The sequence below is a fragment of the Onychostoma macrolepis genome, chromosome 18, assembly GCF_012432095.1.
Source record: "Onychostoma macrolepis isolate SWU-2019 chromosome 18, ASM1243209v1, whole genome shotgun sequence".
Lineage (NCBI taxonomy): Eukaryota > Metazoa > Chordata > Actinopteri > Cypriniformes > Cyprinidae > Onychostoma > Onychostoma macrolepis.
Window position 1 is genome coordinate 4,068,179 of NC_081172.1, and position 21,472 is coordinate 4,089,650.

Consider the following 21,472-nt stretch of genomic DNA (forward strand, 5'->3'; position numbering starts at 1 on the left):
CAAGTAACAATAAAATAAAGCTGATATAAAAATAAAAGACAAATGCAAATATTGGATGGAAAACCTAAATTTATTTCAGTTTCTGTTAAAAGCTGAAGCACTAAAATTAATAAAATTTAAGTAGTTTAATTAAATAAAATGATTTTTGTTATATATATATATATATATATATATATATATATATATATATAAAACAATTTATAAATAACAAAATACTAATAATAGTACAGCAACATTATAAAAACAGAAAACAAAAACAGAATATTTAAAATACTAAATTCAAATAAAAAACTAATTCAAAATAATAATAAATATAAAATATAATAAATTATATATAAATAATAATATTAATTATATAAATAATACTATAAATAAAACACTGCTCTACGCGTACAGTAGCTGTAGTCTCTTGAATGTCAAGTCTGAATCCTACACGCTTCTCATCAACAAATCTTATGGTTTGAGATATCAATCATGTCTGCAGCACAAATGAATTTAATATTTAGTGTTCAGGGTTTGTTCAAATCCCAAACCCTAAGTATGAGCAACAGCGGCACTCGCTCAGGCAAAAGCAATTTCCCTCAATAAGTACCCAGAACAGCCTTTTTCCAGGTTGCCGTTGAGATCGTTTTATTAGGCTATATTTATTTCATGAGGATAAATAGTGATTTCTATTCAATGTCACTGCATGTACATGGGGAACGTCGCAGCCATGCAAACGAGATTTCCTCAGGTTTACATGTGTAGCGTAGAGATCCACTGGGATCCAGATCCGTGCTGCAGGGTTTGACGTATGGAGCATGTGTTCCTCGTGTCAGGACTCAAGGGTGCACTTCCTCACTGTAATAGGCTCTAGGACTATCCTGGACTATGTTATGCCTACCTTACACTGCGGCCAGTGGCTCCCAGCAGAATATATTATTAGAGATATCCATCACAGACTGCAGTCATTCTACCGCACTGCCTGTATAAATGAGTGAATCTCCTGAAGAAATGTCCAGGTCAAAATAAGCTATTATATTTCATCTTAAAGAACATCTTAAAGGGCCCATATTGGAATTTTGTGGCAGTTTAGTCCATGTCTGTTAGCTTTTAACAACATTTGCCATCCAAACTTCTGGTTTCAAAAATAAATGCATATTATTTGTCATTATTACAAATCATATTTAATAATAAATATATGATTTACATTATCTACTATAAACATTAATAGTGTTATTTTATTGTCATTGAGATATATTTTATAGTATTAACTTTGATTGTTTTCAATTTTCTGCTTTCATTTTAATTTGTCAAAGTTTTTGTATTTTTTTTAAACCTCCGTTTGCCAGTTTAACAGCTCTAAATGTTCTCCTATAATGCCTGATGAGGTTAGAGAACACCTGACAAGAGATCAGAGACCATTCCTTCATCCAGAATCACTCCAGACCCTTTAGATTCCCAGCCGGTTGTGCTTCTTCTCTTCAGTTCACTCATTTTCTACAGGGTTCAGGTCAGAGGACTGGAATGGCCAGCAGAAGCTTGGTTTTGTGCTCAGTGACCCATTTTTGTGTTGTTTTTGAGGTTTGTGTTTGGATTATTGTACGGTTGGAAGATCCAAACATGGCCCATTATAAGATTTCTAACAGAGTCAGTCACTTATTGATTTTTATCTGTTGGTATTTGATAGAATCCATGATGCCATGTGTCTAAACAAGATGTCCAGGACCTCCAGCAGAAATATAGGCCCACAACATCAAAAATACAGCAGTATATTTCATTGTACACATGGGGTACTTTTCATCCCTGTGTTCACCAAACCCATCTTGAGTGTTTGCTGCTAAAAAGCTCATTTTTAGTTTCATCTGACCATAGAAGCCAGTCCCATTTGAAGTTCCAGTCGTGTCTGATAACTGAATATGCTGGAGTTTGAACTTTTTCTTGAAACCCTCCCAAACAACATGTGGTGATGTAGGTGCTGTTTGACCATTTTTTTTTTTAGGTTTCCTGACCCCGAGACTCAACTATTTTCTGCAATTCTCCAGCTGTGGTCCTTGGAGAGTCTTTAGCCACTCAAACTTTCCTTCTCACCGTGCATTAGGACGATATAGACACACGTCCTCTTCCAGGCAGTTTCCTAACATTTTATGTTGATTGGAAATTCTTAATTATTGCCCTGATGGTGGAAATGGGAATTTTCACTGCTCTAGCTCTTTTTTTTAAAGCCACTTCACTAATTTGTGAAGCTCAATTATCTTTTGCAGCACATCAGAAATATATTCTTTGGTTTTTCTCATTGTGATGGATGATTAAGGGAATTTGGGCTTTGTTTTCCCTCCTATTTATGTTTCTGTGAAACAGAAAGCCATGACTGGATAATTTCATGTTCATAATCACCCTGGGGTGCTCAAAATTGTGAATATCAATGGGAATATACAAATATTTTACTCATAAGAATTTCTAGGGGTGCCAATAATTGTGTCCAATGTGTATTTGAGAAAAACATTTATTTCATGATATTTTCCCCCATTTTAAATTCTTATTATCCAATGAAAGGTTCGATTTTGGTGATTTTTTTTTTAAATAGAGAAGATCAAAAGGATTAACAATGCAGATTAATTTTCACAGCCTTCTTTGATCATATTTACCAAGGGTGCCGATATTTTTGGCCATGACTGTGTATATGTATAGCAGTTAATGTTTATTTAATTTAACTAAGTTAACTATAATAACTTTATAAAAATAAATAATAAATAAATAAATAATATAGTAAGAACATTTAATAACAAGAACAAAATAATTATAATAATTAAAATTAATTACATATAATACTACTAATAATATATAATAATTGAACAATTCATAACAACAGTATAAAAATTACAATTTAATTATAATACAAATTTTATAATTATATTATTTTATTATATATAATAAAATTATATATTGAGTTTATTTTCTTTACTGAGATTCACACAAATGACAATGGTGAAAGGTTAAAAAAAAAACGAAAGTCAAAAGAAGAAGTCAAACTTTCAAACAAAGGAAGGCAAAAAGACAGAAAGCTTGTGTTTTGTGTGATTAATAGATGTCTCTTGTTCTCTTCATTAGTCCCCTTAGTTGTTTTCCACCCTATTCCTCTTTCCTTCAGCATGTCAGCTTTATTATTTGTATCTATTGTTTGCTGCCAGTGTAATTCCTCCTTCTGTCTTTCGATTTCACTGGCTTCCACATAGACTAAAATCTTGTGCCGTGTCGCTCAGTAAATTGGGCTAAATGGCTAATATCTCCCATCTATTCTTCAGTGATCCTCCTCTCTTTCTCCATATTTTCCTCCCTCTGTGCACCTGGTGGTTTCACAGTAGTTGCTGTGGCTTTATCCTGCACCTCTCATTTATCACTCCAGCTCTCCTGCCTCTTTTCTCTCATCCCCTCCGCACACATTTATCTTCCCTTTTTACAGCGCTTCTCCTTTAACACAATCCATCAGCTCGCGGGACGTCTTTTTACGTAACATTCACGGCGCCCATTCCATGACGAAGGGCCGCATGTACGTCATTAAGCATCTATGAGTGTGTACGTGTCATGTTTTTCATAATCTCCAGCGGAGTGGCAATACGTTCACTGCTTAACTATTATGTGCACCTGCAGCTGGGAAAAAACACTAGTCACTCCTCAAATGCTGTGCTTTTCTCACCGATTTTATGTATTTCCATGGACAATTAAAGCTAATCCCAGATTAGGTATAGAGTTAAATGTTTCTCTTCTGATTTGGCTATGATTTAAGGAGAATTTAAGAGAAGTGAAATTAGAAAAACTAGATTTGTATTTGTATTTGCTGAAAGAAAACAGTAGCATTTTAAAGCAAGCAAGAGTCTTAAAGGTTCAAAGTTCAGGTTTAAGACTTTATGCAGCATCAGAGTTTCCCATTTTCCATTGCAGAATTTAACATATTATATTACATAATATAATAATTATATCTATAATTATAGAATATTATATAATTATTATTAAAAAAAAAAAAAAATATATATATACAAAAGATGGTTGGAGAATTTCTTTTTAAAATTAAATATATATATATATATATATATATATATATATATATATATATATATATATATTGTTTGTTTGTTTTTGTTTTTGTTTTTACTTATTCTCCAATCATCTTTTGTAAGAAAAATATTATTTTTTTAATACTTAATTTCTATTAAAAGTTTTGTATGGTTATGATTTGTGTATTAATTATGTATGTGTATAACGTCTGCATAATAAATATATAAAAATATATAATACTTTTTCAATACTTTTTTTTGTTTATTTTATGTATTTATTTATTGTATCTTTTGTATATGGGTGGATCTCTGGCTCTGCTGTAAATAGTTATAAATCTAAAATGTTTAATAAATATAAAAATAGAATACATAAAATATACTAGTACAATTACGTTACATACTGTATGCTTATTGACTGCGCTTGTCATCAGGTTATCAATGGAAAATGAAAAAAGCGTGAGTGAATGAATGAATGAATGAATGAATGAATAAATAGAGAGAGAGAGAGGGGGGCAAGGAAGGTAATATTTATAACAATTACACAAACAGATATAAGAAAAAGAACTGATCACAATTTAGTATGCGAATATTATGATGATATTATCACCGTTGGTTACAATTTGAATGCTGAACATTCTATCATACTAACATATCTTTCTTTCAGCACAGTTTAAACCAAAAATATATATAAATAAATAAAACTGCACATCTAAACTTACAAGACCATTAAGTCTATACATTAAGTAGTTCAGACTAAATTAATTGCAAAATTGTAATTGAAATGGTTTAGAATTAACTCAAACCAGACTGTTGAAGAATTAATAAAAACACACTATAAAAATGAACAATTCAAGCTACAAAAGTTTGCTCTTGAACTCGCTCTGTCCTTTCAGAGATTTCTACCTGTGATGGGCTACTCTCCCATGATGCATTGCAGTCAATCCCCCTTGGACCATGGTGCAGCACTGACACCTGCAGGAGAGGTACTACGTCAAAAACAGCCTCTTTCTCCCTCCCTCTCTCTCTCTCTCTCTCCCTCCCTCTCTCTCTCCCTCTCTCTCTCTCTCTCCCAAAAGGACAAGTGCACAGTGTGATCCAGGGCACAGTGGGTCGCCTTTCTTCCTAATTAATATGCGCAGCAAGGATGAGCTGGCAGAATCCAATCAACACTGAAAGAGAGCAAAGAGAGAGAGGGAGTGTAAACGCACACATGCACACAAATACATACAATCACTTACATGCACAAACCAAATTGATTCTCTCAGGAAGATCTCTGCAAGCCAGCCATTAACTGTGCATATGCATATATGTAAATGTGATTGGAGGTATGATTGTATCTTTCTGCACGCTGCATCACTGCGCTTCTCACTAGACTAGAGTGTTAATGTTGTCATGGTTACCTCTGTGAGTGACAGATCTTGTAGCTCCTCCCCAGTGAGGTGACACTCTAGGTGTCTTCAAGACCTTTTGTCAGTCAGTCTGTCTGTCTGTCTGTCTGTGTGTGTCGGACTTATACATTTCATGGCAAGAAAGTATTAGGTGAAGCATGCAGTTTGTGAAAAGTTAAAACACTTTCTCTTTCTAAAGTCTGGAAAAAATGGATTTTCTCTGATTAAAATGTTGGCTGGCCAAAATACTACCTGAATCTACAAACCCAATGATCAATGCATTTAAAAAGGAAAAATGCTAAACTGTGAGTTGGGGTTATAAATTTAATGGCACTTAAGTTTAGGGGAAGTGAACAGTTTGTTTGTTTGTTTGTTTGTTTGTTTTACTGTATTTTCTCTTTCTAAAGGCTGGAAAAAATCTAGAAAAATCTCTGGCTGGCAAAATGTTGGCTGGCCAAATGTAACCGAAACTGGTAGAAGCATAATATTTATAATATACTCAATTGCAAATGGCCTCTAATTTAAATTAATTTATAACATAATATTAAAGTCAATTAAAATAAAAAAATAATAATAAATTATAATAATAATTATAATAATAATTATTATTAAAAGAATAAATTATACTACCTGAATCTACATACCCAATGATAGTTGCATTTAAACAGCAAAGATGCTGCATTGTGAGTCAGACTTATACATGTATTTGCACTCAACATATAAGTGAAGTGTTCAGTTTTTCTGTAAGTACTTTCTCTTTCTAAAGTCTGGGAAAAAATCTGGAAAATCTCTCATTTATTAAAATGTTGGCTGGTCAAAATTTAGCTAACTGTAGTGACAACATAACTGCAACCGTGTATAATTTAGTTTAATGTAAATGTAATTTAATTTAAATTAAACTAAAATAAATTACATTAATCTACTTATCCAATGATAGTTGCATTTAAACAGCAAAGATGCTGCATTGAGAGTTGATATTTGTGCAAAGCTGAAACAAAACAAGTTGCAAGCGGAGTTTGTGTGATTTTGTCACGCAAAACCTAAGATTACTTAAAACTCTTTCACTGCCTTGCGAGTACTTCTATTTCCTTCAGAAAATGCAAATCTAGCGTTGCACTTCCATAGTAAGGAAGCAAATACAATATTATTATGAACACTGTCATTCTGGTCCTACTGAGTGGGCTGTATGCTGTGTCTTTCACAGAAAGGCATTGATCTGCTGCCGCAAGGTTACGGGTGTATAGATTTTACCAGTGGTTTACAGTACAGCTCTAGACAACTGGCACTGGATTTTCACATAAAAATCAAGTGGGTTTACAGCACATATACTGGCATGAATTTACACAGCAGGTACCCTGTTTAATTAAGCAGTAAATGCATCTTGCATATATCAGTTCAGCATTTTGCAAGGCAGTGCAACAGGTTTGGCAAGCATGTTGATTGATCTGTTACACAAAGAAAAGGTACACAGCAATGAAAAAGACTCCTTGGGGGATGGAAAATTAACACACTTTGTTCAATAATCGTTTACCGCGGAGCACAGAATGGTTCTGACCTTTGCTTGCATGCACAGTCGACTTCTTCTCAGGTGTATGAGCCATATAACATTCACAACAGATGCATGCGGGAAGAGTCTGTCAGATGCCTAAATGATTCAAGATGAAAATAATGATGGCTTCCGAAGCGAGAAAACTCATGCAAATCATTCAATACTGAAAATATTACTAGCTCTTTTTTTTAAAAATAGTACTGTTTTATATTTGTATTATGAAAAAACCCTGCAGCTTTAGCGTCAGAATATGCTTAGCAGTTTTGCTGTATAGGCAGAGGACAGAGAAAGAGAGAGAGCGAGGGAAGAGTAGGTGTGGCTGTTCTGTAATTGGATCCATAAATCAGGGTGGAGCTCTTTCAGTTGGCTTAATTCAATGTTTAGATCTCTTAATTTCATAGAGTGCCTAAGGATTGAGAACAGCCGGGTGTCAAATGTCAAGTAAAATGCAATGTGTTTGATCGATTGATTACTTTATGAGGAGCCAAGGGATGGGATGAGGGTTGCATATGCGAGCTGGTGTCTGCATAATGCCAAAAGAAAGAGAGTTTAGTCAATTTCCACATACAAACTGTAAAGTTTTAGGAATGACAACTACATTTAAATACGGTATAGTGAATCCCCAAAATTATCGTTTTGTGTGTCTATGGAACAGAACTCTTTCTTAAAATTGCGTTGACTGGCACCATGGTAAACATAACTACGTTCTGGTGACTCATTTGTTTGGAATTTGCTATATTTGCAATCAAAGACACATATAGACACACAGGTTCAGCAATTTTAATTAAACCACTGTCAACAGAACTGTCATTTCTGGAAGTCTACTTACTTCATAGAGCGTGCTATTGAAGAGTTACTTATTATAAGCGACACTTTTTAAGCATCTTTAGGCTCATAAACCTATCCAGTTCATGGAGTGTTAATAAAGTAGACAGGTGCATGTCGCTATATTTTGGTATGTGGCTTATTTCCAAGATAAAGCGTTTGGATTTAACTTGATTATGGGCTCGTTCTTATTTGTTGTTTTTATAGCAAGATCTGGCAACACTAATAAATCAAGATTTACCTTGTTCCCTGTGAATTTTTGCACAGCACATGCACAAGAAAAACACAACTGTGATACACATTTAAATACATCATTAGAAAATTAGTTGTTCTGAATTTTTCCGGAGCTAATTTGGTTGTACAATGCAGTTGTCGTTCCTGTAAATTACTGAACTGTTGCCATGTAGACACTGCAGTTCAACCCAGTTGTCACATTTTAGTTCTTAATCCTGTTCTGTACACACACAGTTCAATAATTTGCAACCGCATTCTATAACAACATTAACTCCAGAAAAAAATCAGGTAAAAAAAATTATGCATTTAGGCTACATAAATTTTATTCTGTGTATGGAACAGACCTTGACAACTAGCTGTTAATAATATAGTAAAACACGTATCAGTTATGGTGCAAAAAGTAATAATTATCACAGAGAACAAGGTACATCTTGACTCATTAGTGTTGCCAGATCTATAAAAACCAGCAAACAAGTCCATAATCAAGTTATATCAAAATGCTATATTGGAAATAAGCCACATACCAAGCAACTAGCACCTGCCTACTTTATAAACTGGATTGCTTTATGAGCTGAGCCCAACCCCAAAGATGCTTAATAAATGTCGCTTATAATAAGTGGACATGGCAACATGTCAAGAGTGTGCTCTGCAAAGCAACCTTCCAAACATAAAGAAAACTGCAATTTCGGGCATTTGCTCCTGTATTTAAATGCAGTTGTCACTCCTGAAACGTTGCAGTGTGTATTTGGCCTGTGTACAGAACAGTAAAGCACTAAAAGGTGAAATGACAACCAAATTTAGCTGCAGTGCATACATGGCCAATATCTAATAGCTTGTAGAAATGTAAAACTGACACTTATTTGGTGACATTATTGTCAAAAAGTCGAAATTCAGTGTAATGTCTGGTCCAAGACCACAAGGCTCTATGTTTAAAAATAATACTAGTGATTTTGAAAATTGACATTTATTTTTCCTTGTTTATATGTAACCCTGGACCACAAAACCAGTCATAAGGGTCAATTTTTCGAAATCCATTGATGTATGGTTTGTTAGGATCGGACAAAATTTGGCCGAGATACAACTATTTGAAAATCTGGAATCTGAGGGTGCAAAAAAATCAAAATATTGAGAAAATCGCCTTTAAAATTGTCCAAATGAAGTTCTTAGCAATGCATATTACATATCAAAAATTAAGTTTTGATATATTTACAGTAGGAAATTTACAAAATATCTTCATGGAACATGATCTTTACTGATTTTTGGCATAAAAGAAAAATCAATAATTTTGACCCATACAATGTTACAATTGTACAATTACTATTGCTACAAATATACCCCAGCGACTTAAGACTGGTTTTGTCATCCAGGGTCACATATACTATATATATAATCCTAATCCAAATTGTTGTTATCTAGTACAATAACACTGCTTATATTTGAGTTCTGTTTGACTCAAGAAAAACACAGTGAAAAACACAATAAAGCAAACTAAATAAGTTAACAACCAAGACACTGAGCTTTTGAAAATGTCAAATGCTTTTATACCTAGGGTCTCTGAGACCTCAAACACAAGTAATTGACATTTTTCATTGAGGATGGCTAATGCATCTTATCAAGGAATTTAGTTTTTAGGGGTGAAAAAGATAAGGAAAAATCATGAAGCATCATGCTTAAATGTTAAGTATGTTTTCTGAGCTAGCAAAAGGGCCTTGGGGTCTCTCAGTCTCCGCTGAGAACTCAAAGTTAAGATGGTTGAGTGGAAAAAGAGAAGAAGAAAAAAATGACACTAAAAGACATAGTAGGAATGAAAAACTGAAATAAATGATGACAAATACAGAGAGAGTAAAAGATAAACTGTCAGTCATGGAGTGAGTTGTTAGTCGCTGTGTAGGCTCTGTTTGTCTCTGTAGAGTCTACATTCTCCCAAAACTCATTAAAATGTATCAAGCACCTACAACTTTCTCCTGCCCACCAGTAACAGGGTTAGTACTGTAAACTAAAACTACAGTAATTATTTTATCTTCATTATAAAACTAAAACTGAAAACAGTCTATGAAAAAATGAAATCAACAAAAATTCATTATCATAGTCACTGAGCGATTCTCACTCGACTTTGCTTTTTAAGTCCATTTAAAAAAAATCAAAGATGTTGCTTGAATTTGATTTAAATAACTAAGAAAATTTGCTTTTGATTTTTAACAGATTCCTTAATTATAATTAAGGAGACAAAAACTGAAACTAACATATACAAAATCCATGAACTGAAATTGCAACAACTAACATCTATTTCTCACACTGAACCTAAATATTAATATAAGCCTGAAAGATAAAACTTAATTAAAAATGCAAGACTGTAATAGCCTTGCCTCTAATACGGTCAGATGAGGAGAGCCAGGTATTATGGAGGACTGTCAAAGATTTGAGGCTATGCAGAGCACAGATTCTCAAGGTCTTTATTCTGCAGTCATCAGCAGTCTTTCACTCGCGCTCTGTGAGCATAACATCGTTACCTTTAGGATAGGTCATTCATAATTCTCTCTGCCACAAACCGGAAGCTAGATTAGCATCACCGTCACCTCCATACCACAGTAATGGGGAAATTCATCGATCAAGTTACTGTTGTACGACTGCTGTCACCCTGTACTGCATGTCTATGAAATCTGTGGCATATACAGTTAGTATGTTACCTGTCTAAACTAAAGGAATAGTTCACAAAAAAATGAAAATGTACACACCCTCAGGTCATCGAAAATGCAAATGTGTTTGTTTCTTCATCAGATTTGGAGAAATGTAGCATTATGTCACTTGCTCACCAATGGATCCTCTGCAGTGAATGGGTGCCGTCAGAACGAGAGTCCAAACAGCTGATAGAAACATCACAATAATCCACAAGTAATCCACACCACTCCAGTCCATCAGTTAACGTCTTGTCAAGAGAAAAGCTGCATGTTTGTGAGAAACAAATTCATCATTAAGGTAAAACATATTTTTTTAGAACTGTATTGAACTTGTTTTTTTGTTTGTTTTTGTTTTTTTGCTTCTAAACGGTGCTTGATCTGTGTATATTTCTTAATTTTTAACTGGAGAAAGCAATAGAGGACTCACATTTTTTATTTGAAACAACAGTAAGTTAAAAATGCCTTAATGATTAAGGATTTGTTTTTTACAAATGGCTTCACAGGACGTTAGATGGACCGGAGTGACGGCACCCATTCACTGCAGAGGATCCACTGTTGAGCAAGTGATGGAATGCTAATTAAAGAAACAAACTCCTCTACATCTTGGACAGCCTGAGAGTGAGTAAAATTTTAGCAAAATTTCATTTTTGGGTGAACTATTCCTTTAAGCAATTCATTTTGTTTTTCAAGCTGCTGTAAATGACCACGTGTTTTACTCTTTTAAATAGATTTTAATACAAGTTTGAGTTTTTTCATCCGTAAATGCAGGTGAATAATCATTAGTTGGTTGAAAGGGGTCTAGATTAGACGTTCTGCTAAACTTTCTTTTTGTGCTCAGTTTTGGAACAAGTAGATGATGCCAGAAATTTTCATTTCTGGGTGAACTGTCCCTTTAAGCAGGAACATGGCACTTTTTCCAGTTTATAAACCATTAATGCGCCATTAAGTGCTTTCTCCTTTTCTTAACATGATTTTTCTCCATCTCGCTCTCTTTTTCTTTCTCTCCCTCATTTGCTCACCCTCTTTTTGGCTCACTTTGATGAAGCCTCATCAAGGCTGAAAACGATTCGTCTTTCTAAATTAGATTAAGCACACTTCAGCATGCACACTTCATACGAGACGTGCCCTTTTCCCGACAGCACGCGTCTGAGAAAGAACACAGTTAACAGGAGAGAGTTTTAAGTGCTATGCGTCAGATCAAAAGGCGGCAGGAAGTGTGATTAAGCCCAGCAGGAAGCAGCAGGCATAGATCATGTGAACGCTGCCCTTTCCTGTGCTCACACAGGCATGTGTGTATTAATGGCCTCGGGTTGAATTTAGACCCCCGGCAGAAAGGGCACACATGTAACCGCATATCTTCTAAGGCCTAAATGAAAGATCCATCAGATGCACAATGGATTTCTGCCCGTCTCTGCCCTTTCTGTGTTTGAGAGGATGGAAGAGGTGAGAGATGGATGGAGGAAGAATAATGATAAAGTAGAGATGAACTTGTGGAGGAAGCTCTTGAAACAAGCTGGAGGATAATGTGTCTGGGTGAATCTCACAAAAACACGTCCAGCTCATACTTCACCCCCGAGTCAAAGAAAAGAAAGGTTTGCTTTGAGATTTGTAGTGCTGTGGCATTTTTTTAAAGAATATTAAGCATATCTGATCACCTTCAGTTTGCAAACGGTAATTTTCATTAGATTCTCATCACTGCAACAAAATATTTTTTGTTTGTTTGTTTGTTTTTGAACATAAAAATGGGCCCTTTCATAGACTGTGATGAGATGTTTCCACAGTTATTAACATTCTAGCAAGGTTATATACTAAAAGTTATATTGTATATATTCGGTCTTTTTTGACCAGTAACAGTCACGCATGAAGAAAAACACAACATGAGGGTTAAACCCTATATAAACATTATAGCAAGATTCGATCTACTTCAAGATTTATGCTTTTGTGCATTTTATGTGCAATTTTTTTAGTCCTCGGCACTTTAAAGAATGAAACACTTGACTATGCAGCCATACTCACAAATAAAAACCATTTACTCACACGTTTGTCATTGTAACGGATATGATAAGACTAATATCCAGAGCTGTCAATCTCTAAAAAGGACAAATAAGGTCCACTTTTTTGGGAGTAAGACCAGGTCATGTTTTTGACAGGTTTCCAGAGGGGAAAAAAAGCATGCGCACACACACACGCACAGTCCTTTTTCAGAGCTGTGCGGTCAGAGAGAAGTGTAGGAGCTCTTGGAGAAAGAGACTTTGGGTAAGAAGGTAATACAAAGAGACTGCAACATCCATCATACTCAGGTGAGCAGCTAGTGAGATGGAGAGAGAGGGAAGAAGAAGAGACTAGAATAAAGCCACAAAAGCCCAGCAGGACCCTCAGCTCACACGCTTCTCAAATACCCATGCTTTTATCTTTTCAGTTTAGTTGTGGAGCTTACCATGGGAGAGTCGTTTCCATGGTTCCATTTTTTGCTGTCATTCCAACGGCAGTCTATGGCTTCCTTCTGCTTCCCTCTGGGGCTCGGAGGACATGTGTTCATCATGTTGTCCGGTGGCACAGAAACCTCCTCTCAAGTCCCAGGGGCCTAAAGGTGAGAAAACAGATGACAATAATACGAAACCAATTCCTATTTGTTACTTCTGCTTCGGTGGTCTGGAGAGTTTTCTGCCTGTGGACGACGTTTAGTTTGTTGGGTCTCAGAGCAAATGGCTAGAATTTGGGCTTGAATGTGAACCCACCAAGAAAACTCAAACCTCAACCGTCCACAATGTTGTTCAAGTATAACTTGCTTTTTGAACACAAACAGCTCCAGCTACAATTTACAGCTCCGCATTTGCATAATTAATGGCATTTGTAGTTTCCATAAGCTTTCATGATCTTTCATGACCAGGCGGTGTTGGACGGTCTGCTGAAAAATTGAGAGAAATGAAAAAAGATGCATATTTGCATACTGATATTTTTGGGGGTGTCAAACTTATTAACTTGCATATTTAAACTGATATTTATTGTGAAAAGCACATCACAAATTAACTCTAATAAAATTTAATATTACTCTAATAGAGGGTTAAAAAAAGATTTGCATAGCAAAAAGTAAACATTTTCCAAAAATATGTTGTTTTCTTAATTATATTAATATTTTAACAATAATTTATAAAATTGCAACATTGAATAATATTTGTGAAAGAACTCTCTTATGATCATATTTGATCAAAACACAATAAAACAGCAAGTAATATTGTGAAAAAGTTATACAATTTAAAACAAAGTATTCTGTTTTTATTCTTATTTGAATATGATTTAAAATGTAAATTATTCCTTTGATGCAAAGCAGAAATTTGAGCAACATTATTCCAGTCTTCAGGGTCACTTCAGAAATCCTTCAAAAATAATTGTAATGTACTGATATTGAGTAACATAATAAATGTCTTTAAAATAAATGAATATATATATATACAGTATATATAATTACTGTCCCAAATTTTTTAACTATTTTTTATTTATTCATTTTTTGCATAACAATATAGAGTAACTGCTTTAATGTTTCAGGAATGGGGTCCCTTGCAAATATTTTCCATGGTAGCAAAAAAAAAGAAATGTAAAAAAAAATTGTTAAAAACAAAACACTGGCTTAAAGACAAGTGAAGCAAACAGACAACATTACAAAGGTGCTCAACAACACTGAATCTCCCAAATCTCCATTTTCGACAGAATCACTGCCTTGAATCCCAACTGTGACGTGTGACCTTCCTGTGTGATGTGGCCACAACATGCGAGTCTCTCCCCTCATTGGTAATGGCACGCTTGTGCAGATCCTATTAGCTCCAGCAGTAAATCAATTTGAGTGTGAATCCGGGGAGAGAACAACAGCCGAGTGAAGGGAAGGACGCCGGCGTGCATGTTTATGTGGTTGTGGATGCAGATAAGACAGCGGGCAGCGTATCAAACTGTGTGAAGAGGCTGAGAGCTCAATGTGTCTGGAAGGTGAATACAGCTCACCCTCTCTGGCAGAGCGAATTACCTCCGCCGCATGTGTCCAATGGGTACGTGGGGTGTAGAGCACTTCTGGCTCGTGGACCCGTTGCTCAGAGGTCGCATGTTCATAGCTCAGGACATGTAATGGAGTTCTAGCTTATGATGAACATATCAGACCTGGAAAAATAAGAATACAAATTAGATTTTACAAGCAAAAGTCACCTTTATGATGTCAAAATACTCTGATTGGTTGCCAGGGCGCTGCTAGTTGGTTGATAATATGTTCTGGATTGTTTTAAACGTTGCTGTGTACTAGCTAGAGAATTCTGGGTATATATATATATTTATTTTTTATTCATTTCATGGGTTGCCAGGTAAACACTTAGAATTTAAGGTTTGTCCAGATCCCACTGTGGCGACATACATGAAGCTGTGAAATTAATAATACTATAAAATGAATAATTATTCTGACAGATATGTTCTCTTGTCAGTTTGAAACATTCTTGACCTTAAGAAAATATACTTAATTACCAGTGTTACCAGGGTTATTATAGTTAACTAAAACTAAAATTAAAACCGTTAAAATTAAAAGATTACTAGTACTGGTACTGTATTTGTATGTACAGTGGGGCAAAAAAGTATTTAGTCAGCCACCAATTGTGCAAGTTCTCCCACTTAAAAAGATGAGAGAGGCCTGTAATTTTCATCATAGGTATACCTCAACTATGAGAGACAAAATGAGAAAAAAAAATCCAGAAAATCACATTGTAGGATTTTAAAAAAATTAATTGGTAAATTCCTCTGTAAAATAAGTATTTGGTCACCTACAAACAAGCAAGATTTCTGGCTCTCACAGACCTGTAACTTCTTCTTTAAGAGGCTCCTCTGTCCTCCGCTCGTTACCTGTATTAATGGCATCTGTTTGAACTCGTTATCAGTATAAAAGACACCTGTCCACAACCTCAAACAGTCCAACTCCAAACTCCACCATGGCCAAGACCAAAGAGCTGTCAAAGGACACCAGAAACAAAATTGTAGACCTGCACCAGGCTGGGAAGACTGAATCTGCAATAGGTAAGCAGCTTGGTGTGAAGAAATCAACTGTGGGAGCAAATATTAGAAAATGGAAGACATACAAGACCACTGATAATCTCCTCGATCTGGGGCTCCACGCAAGATCTCACCCGTGGGGTCAAAATGATCACAAGAACTGTGAGCAAAAATCCCAGAACCACACGGGGACCTAGTGAATGACCTGCAGAGAGCTGGGACCAAAGTAACAAAGGCTACCATCAGTAACACACTGCGCCGCCAGGGACTCAAATCCTGCAGTGCCAGACGTGTCCCCTGCTTAAGCCAGTACATGTCCGGCCCGTCTGAGGTTTGCTTGAGAGCATTTGGATGATCATATGGTCAGATGAAACCAAAATAGAACTTTTGGTAAAACTCAACTTGTCGTGTTTGGAGGAGAAAGAATGCTGAGTTGCATCCAAAGAACACCATACCTACTGTGAAGCATGGGGTGGAAACATCATGCTTTGGGGCTGTTTTTCTGCAAAGGGACCAGGACGACTGATCCGTAAACGAAAGAATGAATGGGGCCATGTATCGTGAGATTTTGAGTGAAAACCTCCTTCCATCAGCAAGGGCATTGAAGATGAAACGTGGCTGGGTCTTTCAGCATGACAATGATCCCAAACACACCGCCTGGCAACGAAGGAGTGGCTTCAGAAGAAGCATTTCAAGGTCCTGGAGTGGCCTAGCCAGTCTCCAGATCTCAACCCCATCGAAAATCTTTGGAGGAAGTTGAAAGTCCATGTTGCCCAGCGACAGCCCCAAAACATTACTGCTCTAGAGGAGATCTGCATGGAGGAATGGACCAAAATACCAGCAACAGTGTGTGAAAACCTTGTGAAGACTTACAGAAAACGTTTGACCTCTGTCATTGCCAACAAAGGGTATATAACAAAGTATTGAGATGAAATTTTGTTATTGACCAAATACTTATTTTCCACCATAATTTGCAAATAAATTCTTTAAAAATCCTACAATGTGATTTTCTGGATTTTTTTTTTCTCTCATAGTTGAGGTATACCTATGATGAAAATTACAGGCCTCTCTCATCTTTTTAAGTGGGAGAACTTGCACAATTGGTGGCTGACTAAATACTTTTTTGCCCCACTGTATGTGTGTGTGTGTGTATGTATAGCAGTAATTAATTTTAGTACTTAAACTTATTTCAGTTAGTTGGGAAGGCAACATTTCTAATTATATTTGTTTAAAGTTATTTCAATTTCCAAAAACCAAATTTGTTAGATTTATTTAACTTTAAAAACACTGGAAATTGCTAGCTTCTTATTCTGAGGAAAACATCTGAGAAGTAGAAGATTAAAGCACAAGTCTACATTTAATCTCTATTTAATTTCATTACCAGATAAAAGATTTACTTAAGATATTAAACAGATCTTGTGTTTTTCTTTCTCTGGCTCTCAATGAACTCAAAACACCTTGACAATGCCCACAGAAATACGCATCTATTTCTATCATTCAGTCTTTTTTTCCCCAAAGGAGCAGCACTTTATAACCTTAAACAATCAATGCACTTGTCTTTTACACATCAATATAACTCTGTTTCTTTCTGTCTCTCTCCCGAAATCTCACTGCTACTCATTTCATCATTTCTTTCTGTTTTCCTCCTGTTCTCAGCTGTGGTCCCCTTGTGTCACATAAACGTCTTTCCTCTAACGCCACCGGAGCTCATTTCACCCCTGACCGTGAGCAGATATGTTCATACGAGTTTTGCCACTCTTTCCTTCTGTCTGGAGTTCCCATAACCCCTCGCTGCTGTGTCGTACACGGGAGGCACATTTAGACAGCTTGAGCGGGAGTCCACCACAGCACCTGACTGGTTGTTAGGGAATGTAATGAGAAATGCCAGCGTTCACCAGGAAGATGGAGTGCAGCAGCTTGTGCCTGTGAGGTTGGTCCTTACGACCCAGTTTATGGCGGTACGGCTGATGGCAGCTTAGTCACACCACCACAGAGGGGCTTCCTGGTGCTACCGTACACATTTATTACACTCACACAATTACAAAATAAGAAAAAACAGAACACAATGCACTATGTCCATGATGCATCACTTCTCTGCTCTTTTAAATACACAGGTCAACATGAAACTGCATTCGCAATCCATTTTATTCTATAATGTGAAGTACTTCAGAGTGAAACGTACAATTGTTGATTGTATCCACTGATTAGACAATCAATTGGATCTTGAAAGGTGTTCCAATGTGAGTGAGATGTTTGGATGGGAAAGGGTTAAAAAAATTTTTTTTTAAATTGGTTGATGTCAGCCAAAGAAGAAAAATAGTTCCAGAGGCATATCAAGTTATTACATTTTAATGAAAAATTACCAAGACAAACATTTTTTCTTTGGAATGTGCTGTTGATGAATTTAAATTTGATGTAAATGTGGTCATTTTTAATTCCATGTTGACTTGTCTATATATATATATATATATATATATGCCACAAAGTTTGGTTTTACTGAATGTAAAATAAAATAAAACCTGTATTTATTTAAAGTTATAAAATAAAATAAAAAAATAGTTGGTGTACAAAAGAAAGAAAGAAAGAAAGAAAGAAAGAAAGAAAGAAAGAAAGAAAGAAAAGGAATTGAAACATATGCATCTAAATATATTTGTTGCCTTTGAGTTTAAACTTTTGTCAGATCTTCTGTTATTAAAACACAGCAGTATTGAGCTCCATCGCCAATAAGAGAGAAAGCAACATCCAGGCATGGAGACAACCTTCAGGTCCAGCAGGGCACGTCAAATTACAGAAAGTCCTTCAAACCGGACAGAGAGTGTACAGAGAACAAGAACAAGGGGATTATGGGAAGACACCATGACATTAAAGGTCAAAAGACCATTGCGTGGACAAAGAAAGAGAGACACAGAGAGTGAGACTGTGTGTGACTTTAAGAGTGAACCATATCTATCTATAAGGAGAAGTCCTACAATAACATATAGGTCCAGGGGTTTGGGAGTAACTAACTAAAAGTATAGCAACACTAACCTGAAGTCAACATGCAATCAAAACCGACCCTATTTACCTATACAGTGGTGACCAAAATGATTAGAACACTATTTTCACCAGCTAAAAATGGTTTTAAGTCGGTTATTTCTATAATTTGCTGTAGTGTGTCAGTAGGAGATATCACTTTACATTTCCAAACATTCATTTTGCCATTAATTGTAATAATCCAGTGAGATTTTTGTTTGCACAAGGAGTTTGACAACAGCCAGATCTGATCTCATCATCATCCAGTCTGTCTGGAATGACATGAAGAAACAGAACAAACAGAGACAGACTAAATCCAGAAGAACTGTGGCAATGTCTCCAAGATGCTTCAAGAAACCTACCTCCAAAGCTACAGTACTGTTAAAAGTGTAAGGCACTGTAAAATGAGGAAGCTGTCAAAAATAATGTCATAAATAGATTTTCTTTATCAAATTAAATCAACATTTGGTGTGATCATCCTTTGTGTTTAAAGCAGCTTTTGTCACGGTTTTTAGTAAGTGTTTTGACTGCTGCAGTTTGATTGTTGTAACATTTATTTTAATTTTCCTTTTTTTTTCTTTTTCTTTTTTAATAATTATAGCTTTTCATTATTCTCACAAACCCTCAGCAGTTCCTTCATGAACCCCAGTTTGGGAAACTTTGATGTAATATAATGTTAATATTAACAACAATGAAAGGAATATATTTTATTTCTCGTTGTTCTCATCTATCTATCTATCTATAATATGAGTTTCACATACCATTTTATGTTATATTTATGCCTGTGTTTATCAATGGAAACAAATTTGTGTGCTAAAATTTTGATCCTTACTGTTTTGGTGCCACATACGTGCTGCTCTGAAGTAATTTATACAGCTGTATTCAATTCAAAGACATTTCCCTTCCAAACAACTTCAATGTGTTTAACTCAGTTTGTAGTCTCAGTTTCAAAGTAGCTTCCTCAATACTGTTCATCTCAGATAACAGGACTTTCTGACACACACACCCCACAGACACACAGAAGTACATGCCATCGACGCCCCATCTGCGTCATTCCCTTGCAGCAAAACCGAGACTCGCTCGCTCTCTCATTCTGTCTTTTTAAAGTCTCTTTTACCGAGTGGCCTTTGGAGGTGGCAAAAACCCATTTGTTTAGGATCTAATCTATTTTGCCGCTCGCGGAAAACAAAGGAATCATTAGAAGACTTTTCCGAACGCAGAAACGTTTGTTTCCCAAGCATTCTGTAATTCGATTCAACTCCTCAAATAGAGCATGTAATTCATTTAGGGGAAAACATTGTCCAATTGCAATGGTAAGCCGGTGTGGCGGCGCTTTTGCGTAAACAGAGAGGAAACGGCAGCTTCGCCCGGATCACAGTATTCTCTAATCCGCTCTCACTCATCCACGCAGGATAATTACCAGGCTGAAAGGGACTTCTCTCGACGTTATTTTAAATAATGAGCCACACAATGGCTCAGGGAGAAGCTTTTCTTTGGAGAAACAGCCCAGATATGCCTGCTGAGGTTTCATAAGCAGTCTTCCAGCTCCAGATGAGAACACAGCAGCATGTCTGATCACTGAGAGCTATTACACGAGGAAGCAGGCTTTACTACTCTTCAGAATGAGCTCATGTGTGGGAGGATGTGTTCACAGCCCCATAAACACACTACGGCCCTTTAATATCCTTAAAGGTGCACTATGATTGTAAGTCGAGCATCGCTGCTATTAATGCTCAGATATGGGGTTATGGATTTGAGCAAACACTTAACGTTAAGTATTAACCTTCAGCGCTTGTTTTGTGCATTAGGTTAACCGCACACTGTTTATGGTTTAGATGCAGTATTAATATTGAGTTCAACTGATGCATGTTTACGGATACACTACCACTTTCTATTCATTAAAGAATCCAGAAGAAACAAATATGGTTTCAACAAAATGTTAAACAGGACAACAGATTTCAACACTGATAATAATCAGAAATGTTTCTTGAGCAGCAAATCAGCATATTAGAATGATTTCTGAAGGATCATGTGACACTGAAGACTGGAGTAATGATGCTGAAAATTCAGCTTCGATCACAGGAATACATTTTTAAATATATTTCAATGGAAAACGGTTAAATTTGTAATAATATTTCACAATACAAACGCAGCCTTCATTGACATTTTTTTTTATCAGTTTTACTTAGAAATTGCTAGAAAATTTCACAAATAACTACAAGTAAAACTGAATTAAACATGAAATTTTGAAGCAGACTGAAATTGTATTTTCTTGTAAACCATACTCTAATAATGTTTTATTTAAGATTTTTGAAAAATCTAAAATAGGACATTATTATGAAATTGGACCAATAGTAATGGGCAGCAATTTAAACATATTTTAAACAAACAAATAAATAAATAAATGTTAATGTATGAATCCAGCTGGTAAAATAAAGGAATGTAGTGCACCTGCACCTTCAATTTTTCCTTATGCTGTCTTTACCTTAATGTTTGAATCAGATGCACAACAGCTGTCAGAGTTTTTTTTTTTTTTTATAATTCATCTTCTATTTTCTTTATAATGATATGTAACCATGACTGTTTTTATTATTATTATTATTAAAAAAAAGGTTCAATTAAAAAAAAGAAGTTGTACCAACACCAAACTTGAACAAAATACTATATATCAGCTTTTCTGCATTTTGATTGTGTCTTATCCGATCAGAATTCAGAGTCTGAACTGTCCGT

General features: G+C 35.6%; 1 protein-coding gene across 6 annotated transcripts in view; it reads right to left on the reverse strand.

The window, feature by feature from the left end:
- Positions 1-5,162: 5,162 nt before the first annotated feature.
- zbbx (zinc finger, B-box domain containing) overlaps positions 5,163-21,472 on the reverse strand; it is a 165,714-nt gene continuing 149,404 nt past the window's right edge. For 3 of the 6 annotated variants that reach the window (XR_009267034.1, XR_009267033.1, XR_009267029.1), the window contains 4 exons: positions 14,727-14,857; positions 13,146-13,292; positions 6,978-7,067; positions 5,164-5,203 (listed from right to left, as the gene is read on the reverse strand). The gene's annotated coding sequence lies outside the window, so the exon portion shown is untranslated. Of the gene's footprint in view, positions 5,204-6,977; positions 7,068-10,872; positions 10,973-13,145; positions 13,293-14,726; positions 14,858-21,472 lie in introns of those variants that run through there. The other 3 variants (XR_009267037.1, XR_009267035.1, XR_009267030.1) reach the window with 3 other exon arrangements.